Raw genomic sequence first — 9,479 nt, forward strand, 5'->3', positions numbered from 1 at the left:
TGACAAACGGCAGTGTCAAAGACTACGATACGAATTTTTTTTAATACTTATTTTATTTATTTTGGCTGCACCAGTCTTCCTTACGGCATGCGGGATCTAGTTCCCTGACCAGGGATCGAACCTGGGCCCCCTGCATTGGGATCTCGGAGTCCTACCCACTGGACCACCAAGGAAGTCCCTGCAATAAGAATTTAAATCAGGGGGCAATTAAAGGGAAACTGTCCGTGCCCTTTGACCCAGCATTTCTACCCCAGAAATGAATCCTACAGAAATATTCCCACAAGTTCATTACAAAAGGATGCATGCTCAAATGCTCACTGCAGTAGTGTCCAACAGCCACTGAAAAGGGCAAGTTAGAGGAACATGCAAATACATGGGGCAAATGCCTGAAAATATATTAAGTAAAAGAGCAAGCAGAATACGTATTATAATAATATCATGAGCATATGTGTGGGACAAAATGACAGCCATACACATCAAAATCGCAACAGTTGACTATGGTGGGGTGGAATCAAGGGAATTTTCCCTTTGTACAGTAGTTTGTTGTATATTTCTGTAATGAATTTTGCTTAATCTTACGTTATGTCTAGAATCAAAAAACTAATTTAAGATATATATTTATGTGCTCTTTCATGGCCTTTCCTCTTTGCAGTCAAATGCTCTACTCCTGAGTTATAGCCCCGCTTATCTTCGCTCTTCACTTTGGAAACAGCTAGCGTTCTACCTGCATTACTACCTCTAGAAATAAAGAGTGCTGGCTGTAGAAGTTTGCACTCTTAGGGAGTGACAGAATCATGGTTAGAAAGGACAGAAAAGGTCACCTACAATATCTGCCAACAAATGGTATTCCAGCCCATAGGCTAATTAAATATGTGCTGTTATCAAGAAAATCACTATCTTCTGAAGCAGGCCTTGATGTCTTCTAGCTTTGCTGTGACATTCCTAAACATGACATTCAGGAACGGGCAACTGACCTGGACACCAATGTCCACTATGTGGCAGGCTAAGCAGACAGAATCATTATCACATCCAAGAAAACTAACATTGTTACACTGTCATCTCCTATGCAGCTCCCATTCAAATTTCCCCAACTGTCCCCACAATGTCCTTTATAGCTTTTTTTTTTTAAGTCCAGGATCCAATCAAGGGTTGCATGTGGCATTTGGTTGTCACAGCACTTTAGTCTCTTTTAATCTAGATTAGTCCCCCATTCATTTTGTTTTGTTTTGTTTCTCTTTCATGACATTGACATTTTCGAAGATCGCAGGCCAGCTGTTTTGCAGTATGTCCCACAATCTGGACTTGCCTGATTATTTCCTCATGATTAGATTTAGGTTAAACATTTCTGTCAAGAATTCTACCTTGGCGATATTGTGTACTTCCCATTGCATCAAGTTGTCTAGTTACACTGAGTTATCTTTTTCTTCATTGTGTCACTGTGGGTACCAAGAAAGCATCAGCCAATAAATAAAATATGTAAAATAATAAATAATGTCAAAACAGCTTCAATGAGCACCAGCTATTCCAGGCACAGTGCCAGACATTTCAAAATGTATTATCTCATTTAAACCTCACGACAATCATGCAAAGAAAGAGGTTCAAAGAGGTTAAGTCACTTGCCCAAGGACACACATGTAGTGATAGAAAAATGCACAATGCACATGTGAACTCACACACACACACACACACACACACACACAAATGATCTCTGGGGTTCATGGTCTCCCTGAGGATCTTCCAGGGACAAGTTAAGAAGCCCTACCTTAGGGCTTCCCTGGTGGCACAGTGGTTGAGAGTCCGCCTGCCAATGCAGGGGACATGCATCCATGCCCCAGTCCGGGAAGATCCCACATGCCGCGGAGCGGCTGGGCCCGTGAGCCATGGCTGCTGAGCCTGCGCGTCCGGAGCCTCTGCTCGGCAACAGGAGAGGCCACAACAGTGAGAGGCCCGTGTACCGCAAAAAAAGCCCTACCTTAAACTAATCTTGAGGAGTCCTACCTAGCTTTTGAGGGTTGAATTCCTGTGAAGAATAAACTGAAAATAAATGATCTGTGGTCCATACAAAATTCTTCCACACTTGGAAATGTTTGGAGATGGGCCACCTTTCCACCACAGCCAAGAAAATAGGGCAATGGTTCCATAAATTATTTTAACATTCTGGTATTTGTTTGTCTTGTTTTTTACTATTCTGCAATAAAATGAAAAAAATAGAGAATTTTTCACAAAGCTAAATATATTTTTAATTTTAAAATTATGCTCTTTCTACAACTTTTGATATAAAATGTCCTTTATTTCATGAGATAAAGCGAAGGAGGACATATTTTTTAAATATCTTTACTACAGAAAAATAACCATTGGCAACAACTCACCCAATTTTATCTTATTTTTTGTATTTTTACTTATCTATAAAATTCAAAAGTCTGAAACCCATTTATCTAGGGAATTCTATACAATCAAAATTATTTTTGAGAAACTAACTGGAATAAATGAAGTTCAGCCCAAAAAGAAACCAGATCTGAAATATTTCTGAAATTTCCCTTTAAGTCAACCAAAAAACATTTCAGAAGCTTGGGTGTCCTCATTTTAATGCATTTGTTAAAACCATTTTACATTTTGTATTTGCATTACTCATTGCCATCTTCCGATATGTTGATATTTCCTGCTTTTGAATGGGCCCTTATGACTTAGATTAGTTTATTCAGTCTACAAACATTCACAGAGTCCCCAGTTTGTGCAAGGCACTCTATTAGGTGCCTGGGAACCCAGACTGGTGAGTTTTTTCTTGCCTCCATGTCTCAGGTCAAAGGTCACCAACAACTTTGTGAACACTGCTCCTCCCCCACCAAGGAAGCATGAAAGTCCCCCTTGGGGCTGTGCTCTCCTAGCACTGCCTACAAACCTCTCTGTGTGTGATTATATGTTTATGTTCCACTCCCTCACCTGAGCAATTTTTCCAAAGCAAATACTATCTTATTCAATGCTGTATTCCTAGCACAGTGCACGTATACCTGGTGATCAGTATAAATTAGTGGAATAAATATATCTTATGATGAGGAAACTAAAGCTCACCAAAAAAATATGACGTGTCCAAAATCATACAGCTAATAAATAAGTAGTACTCAGTCTTAGAAAGCCTCACCAGAGCTCTCTTCCATTCCACCATGCTGCATCCTACACACAGACAGTGAGTGAAAGATCTTAGATGTCTTCCTGGAACCTGAAACTCAATATGACCAAAAGTCCCTCCTCCTTGAAAAAACAAACAAAAATCTGGTCCCCAGCTAATGTTACCTTTCTCTTGTAAGCGGCATCTCCAGTGGCTCAAGGAAAAACTCAAGTCATCTCGACTCTCTCTTTTCCCTATACCCACATCCAATCAGTCTACAGTCTTATCACTTATAATCTTCAAACTTAGTGTCTCTCCAATCTCTTCCCTTCTGTCCTAGCCCCTGCCACCACCCTAGATCCAAGTCACCACCATTCCATACGTAGACTACAAAAATGACATGCTACCTCATCTCACGTTCACTTTGGTTAATTCTTTCCAGTCTCTTTCCCACTTAACAGGCACCGTGATGGTTTTAACATCATTCTACCTGCATATGTAATTCATCTAGCTAAGTAAAGCCATTCACTTAAGATAAAGACCAAATTCACCTGTGGCTCAGAAAACTGCCCACTCTTTAGACTCTGTCCACCTCTCCAGCCTCATTCGTCTTCATTCTGGTCTCTCTCCCTTGCTCGGCCCCCATATACTAACCTTTTAAATCCTCATATTTATCGCTTTCCTTTGTACTTTGAACATGCAGTTGCCCTTTGTCCCCATTCTCAGCACCACCCATTGCCGTCCTAAATTACTTACACTCACTCTCCAAGTCTTCTTGAAATGTCACTTCCTACAGAAAGCCTTTCCTGATTCTCCCAGACAAGGGAAGCACACCACATTAGGCACTTCTATCCCACCTAGTAGTACAACCCCCTTTGGCAGGAGCATTCATCACACCTGCAATTACTTCTCCAATGATTATCTCCCCTATTAGAACATAAGCTCCGTGATGGCAGTGGAAGCGTCTCTTTTCACTGAGGTATCCAGTCCTTAGAATATAGTAGCTGCTCACCACATCTGCTGACAGAAGGACAGGCTGAGGCCATAACATCAGGCGAGGTAAACCAAGGGGAAAGGATTCTTATCCCTTTGCAAAGGATTTAAACTAATGGAGAGGACTTCCCTGGTGGAGCAGTGGTTGAGAATCCGCCTGCCAATGCAGGGGACACAGGTTCAAGCCCTAGTCCGGGAAGATCCCACATACCGCAGAGCAACTAAGCCCATGCGCCACAACTACTGAGCCTGCACTCTAGAGCCTGCATGCCACAACTACTGAGCCTGCACTCTAGAGCCTGCATGCCACAACTACTGAAGCCTGCATGCCTAGAGCCCGTGCTCCACAACAAGAGAAGCCACTGCAATGAGAATATGTGCACCGCCACAAAGAGTAACCCCCGATCACCACAACTAGAGAAAGCCCGCGTGCAGCAACGAAGACCCAATGCAGCCATAAATAAATAAATGTTTAAATAAAATAAAATAAGCAAGAAAGGAATGCACAGTTTTTCAAGGTCACAGGGATAGCAGTGATAGGGCCAAAACTAACCTTCCATTCTGCTCATTTCTCCTCCCTAAAACACTAAAAAGCCTGGGTAGGAGAGGGCACAGCTTAGAAGAAGGGATGAAAAGATGGTGAGTGAGAGGTCCAAGATGACAGCTTCTGAATCTGCCTGTCACACTAATTGCCTCCAGATGGGCAGCAGTTAGACTTTTCATGCCTAGAGCAGCACTGTCTTACACAAACATAACCACTACCACATCCTTCTCCTTAATAGGAAGTTTATAAAATAACAAACTTCTTTCATCCACAAAGGAGAAGAAATAACAGGAGGAAAAGCTGTTGCTGCTCCAAGCACCTTAAGAAAAAAAAAAAAAAAAAAACCAAATGGCTAGTTTGGCCACCTGGACCTGCTCCTCAGCAATCAACAGGGAAGGGAGGGGAAAAGACAGCCTTCCTACCACATACTAAAGCAGGGAAAGGAAAAAAAAAGTATTAAATGAGGCAGAAGCCATTCGAAGTCTACTTATTCTTTGGGAATTATGAGAACATTTTGTGTAGAGCATTTAAAAACCTTGCTAATGCATTGGCAGCTCTTAATACAGGTACCAAGGAAAGGAAAAGTGGCATGAGCTCAACTGCAACAGTTAACTGTCCACGTGCTGCTGAGGCCAAACTATGTCTGTCCCAGAAGCCACAAACCAGGCCAAGGGGTCAGGTTCGTTGCTGTTCATCCTGCCAAGCACCAACTGCAAGAAAAAGAAAAGGCAAAGCCTCTTCAATGAGGACTCTGTAGAATAACTATTAGCACAGTCTCATTCACCCTGGAGTTTCTGGGTGAAGAAGAGAAGGGATGAGAGGGTATTCAGAGACTGGAAAGTGACTCAGAGAAAGAGATGTCATCTACTGGTGATAAGAGGGAGATTTTGAAACACAGAGGAAAAATGAGAATTGCAAATGGAGAGGCAGGGAAAGAAACTGGAAGAACTTCAAGAGACACAGAGGGGTGGGGAAAGGAAGGTACAGCGGGAGGGATGCTCAGCAAAGCAGACAGTAAGCAACAGAAAAACACAGAGGGAAGCAAAGCCAAGCAGTCCATCTTTTCCCAAATCCCAAAGCTGCTCATTGCATCCCAATAAATCACTCTACCACAAAGCCCATACAATGAATTGTCCTTTGCATCCAGTAACAAGCAGCATTTAACGAAGCATCGCCCAGCTGCAACTTTAGAGACCTAAGGGTCTGAATTAAAAATGTACAAAATTGGTTCAGCAACAGAAGACAAACAGTAATGACTTTCCCCCAATGCCTGCCTTGGCTATGAAAGGTTTAGCATTTTGAAGTTAAGCATAAAACACTCTGGCATTTCTCCTTTTGACATTCCAAGAGGGGGTGTGGTTGACCCCAGGTCCATTCATTTCCAAGGTTGTAGATCTCTCAGCTAAGACTGGCCCCATCTGTTCTGGAGTCAGCCAGCTGTTTATTTCAAAATAACATATTTATTGTACTAATCATCCTACTAACTCTTACAAGAAGAGAGCCAATATCATACGGGTCGAAATGCTCTCTGTCTTGTTAAACGTGTCAGTTTGTTTAAAAACCAAAACCAAAAAGCAAAAAAAACTCCACTATCCTCCTCGGTTTCCACCTCCAGGATCACTCTTCCATGCGTACCTTTCAGTAACGGCAAATGAAGGTTAATGGCGCTTCTAACTTTTCCTTTCCCTAACGCTTTAAAATGAACCAGAGTGTACCTAATGATCCCTTCTCCAAACCGTTATTTGTGACTGGTGACTGTGCCTCAGGAAACGGCAGCTCATTATGGTACCATTGTCAGTGGCAAGGAGCCTATTGCAATGTAATTTAAAACACTCACACAAGCACAAATCTGTCGGCTCCACTTCCAAACAATCCTGAAATCCTGCAGTTGGGAGAAGAAAAACACTTAACAAAAATGCTGCATCTAGAAGCCCAAGAGAACCTTCACCAGACACGTGAAATGTTTCTGACAGGCACGGAGTGCACCATTAAAGGACACTGTCACCTCAAATCAGCAGAAAAGGCGAGACAAACGACGTAGACACACATACACATAAAATAAAGCCCCACAAAACTTAACCTACTCAGAAGCACGCTCATCTTAAAAATGAATAGTGTGTGCTCGCCCAAGTGACATGAAATGTTCCAAAGTAGTGCGACCACATTAAATCACTGTCTCCATTTCTCCCCACGCATCACCCCTTCCCACTCAAATCTCAGCACTCGGGCCGTGTGTGACAGGACTGCAGTCCCCCAACCTCTGCCTTCCTCTGATTTTCCAAGAGCACTTCCCAACGTCCTCCGCAGCCCAGCCCCCTCTCCCAGACTCCAAAAAGATTGAGGGGAGTTGCGACTAGGGAACTGGCAGGCATAGGTCCTCCGGCGGGGGAAGGTTGCTGGAGTTGTTCTTTGCAGTGACCCAAATTGCACAGAGCTTTTCGCTTAGCAGCGTTTGCGAGCACCTCCCCAGTCCTCCCGCCCCCATCTTCCCAAAAGAAAGCCTTGAGAACTAAGCGGGAGGAATAACTTGGTAAGAATCATTTGAATAAATCACTTCAACTCACCTGGTTTGGGATTTTTCTCCCCACCCCAGGCATAAACAGAAAGGATGTGCGAATGAGTCACGCACGCAAGGGAAGGTGTTGCGATGTCCTAAGTCCAAGGGCTGGAGTCAGTCCCTGCCCTGGTGCTGCTGCTACTCTTAGCTCAGCTGGAGCGAGCGGCAATCGCAAGCCTAGCAGCAGCAGGGGGGTGGATAGACCTTAGCACAATGAATGCAGTGGGGTTTTTGCAATGACATCATCCCTCTGTCCAAAAGGCCCCAATAGCCATGCTCAGGTGCGGTGCATTCTGGGAATTGTAGTCTCCTCAAGGGCTGGCGGGGACACCGAGGCTGTTGCCGGAACTACAATGCCCAAAATGCGCCAAGGTTGGACGCGCCCAGAGCGGGCAAAGGGAGCGAAGGGGACTCGGCCGCCATGTTAGGAGTGCTAGGACGTTTCTGCGGAGCTGGCTGAGGTTTTAGGGAACGCGGGAGCCGAGTGGTGGTGCAGAGGGGACGGTGAGGAGGAGGACAACCCGGTCGGAGAGCCTGGGTTCCAAACCTGGGCACCGGGGGATGGAGGCGGCATCTGGGGACTGAGTAGGACGCGTCTGGCTGGTGGCGGCGTGAGAGACCGAGTGGGCCTTGACCTCACGGTCTTGCAGGGGTTGCGGAGGCCCTCTACTCCTCTTGCTCCATTTTATAACTAAGGGATTGAGGGAGTCAGTTTACTCCTGGTCTCAGAGCATCATTGAGACCCGCTAACAGGATAGTCGGGGGGGGGGGTTGTGAATTTTGGGGAGTGCGGAGACCCCGGGTGGCGATTCTGTCGCCTTTGGTCGGAGAAGGTTTCACCTAACGGAGTTGGGCTCTCCCTCCCAAATTTATTTTTATCTTCTTGTCATTCATTTTTCAACCATCCTTACCCTTTCCCAGGGTGTCGTACCCTCATTGGTTTTTCATACAGCAATGATTTGCAAAAGGTTCCAAAGAAATCGATGTTGGAAGGGAGCTAAGGTGGAAGGGAACGGTGCTTTGGCCCCGAAATAAAGAAAAGACAGGAAGAGTCCTACAGGAGTAACACACCCGGTTTAAAACGACATCTTCATACCTGCCAACGAAAGCAGGGAGATGTTGAAAGGGAATATTGATGATAGACCGATTGGCGGCTGGCTATTGGTTCCGGAGTAACTGGGATTCTTGAATAAACCTAGAGCGTTATGCTAAAAATACTGCGGAGACGGGACCTTAAGTAGCATGGATCACGGACTTATTTAAAAAATACATTTAGTGTTTAATTTGTGGAACTCCATATATACGACCATTTTAGGAACTAATTTTCTGTTGAACTAGGTAGCTGAAACCGAAGTCATTGTCTTTAAGTTGTTTTGCCCAGTATTTCAAATGGACTGTGTTTTTTTCCCGATTGTGTTACTAAAACAATGCTGTGTGTTTGTTCTTTTTCAGAGTCTGTCTACACTATGAAAAGATGGGAAATTTCTTTCTTCCTGAGGGTGTCCAAAGGGCTAAAAATGCCGATATATTTGTGCTGTTTTTCTCCTTTCCTTTTGTGTATTATTCTGAAAAACAAAATTAACTGACACTTTGGGTCATCAGGGGTATGCACTTCACTTGTTAGGAGTTAAAATTATAGCTGATAAATGGATTATCATATCAAGGAAAGACTAGGCAGAGTGATTATAAACAACAAAAGCATGGTCCAAAAACATGTCTCAAATGTATGCAGATGATAACTACAAAAACAGTTTTATAAAGAATGATCTTATATATGTCATGTTTCTGGGAACAAGGCAGGTGAGTGGCTTTGTTTCATTTTTAAACAAAGGTAGTATGTATTGACCTCACTTATCCATGGATACAACAATGGGAAGAGCTTATGAAATCATTTGTTATTCAGAAATACCTTCTTTGCAAATAATGTTGGTAAGTATAGGAAAAGGTACAGAATGTTTACTGTTTTCTTTCTGATCATCAGTATAACTATAGACGTGTTTTAAGCATAATAGAGATGAAATAGACTGAACAGGTTTACATTTAGGCTTAGTTTCAAACTCTTACAAATTATTCTTAGGGCTTGGTGATTCAGGGGTGGTATTGTGTCTTATATGAACTTACGTTGTTCATTTTATAATACTTCTTTATGTAAGCAATAACCTCAATTTGAGTTACTATGGAAGACAAATGGCGGGGGGTTGGGGGGAGGGACCCAGCAGATTTCACAGAAATACTGTATGTGAGAAATGAGACCTGTATAATGTAGTGATTTCTATAAT

The 9,479-nt window shown here is 43.4% G+C and overlaps 1 protein-coding gene across 1 annotated transcript in view; it reads right to left on the minus strand.

Annotated features, from left to right (window-relative positions):
* RAB30 (RAB30, member RAS oncogene family) overlaps nt 1–7,420 on the minus strand; it is an 88,864-nt gene extending 81,444 nt beyond the window's left edge. Inside the window, exon 1 of the mRNA XM_079930334.1 lies at nt 7,208–7,420. The gene's annotated coding sequence lies outside the window, so the exon portion shown is untranslated. The remainder of the gene's footprint in view (nt 1–7,207) is intronic.
* Nucleotides 7,421–9,479: the final 2,059 nt, after the last annotated feature.

The sequence above is a fragment of the Stenella coeruleoalba genome (genome assembly GCF_951394435.1).
Source record: "Stenella coeruleoalba genome assembly, chromosome: 8".
Classification (NCBI taxonomy): Eukaryota; Metazoa; Chordata; class Mammalia; order Artiodactyla; family Delphinidae; genus Stenella; species Stenella coeruleoalba.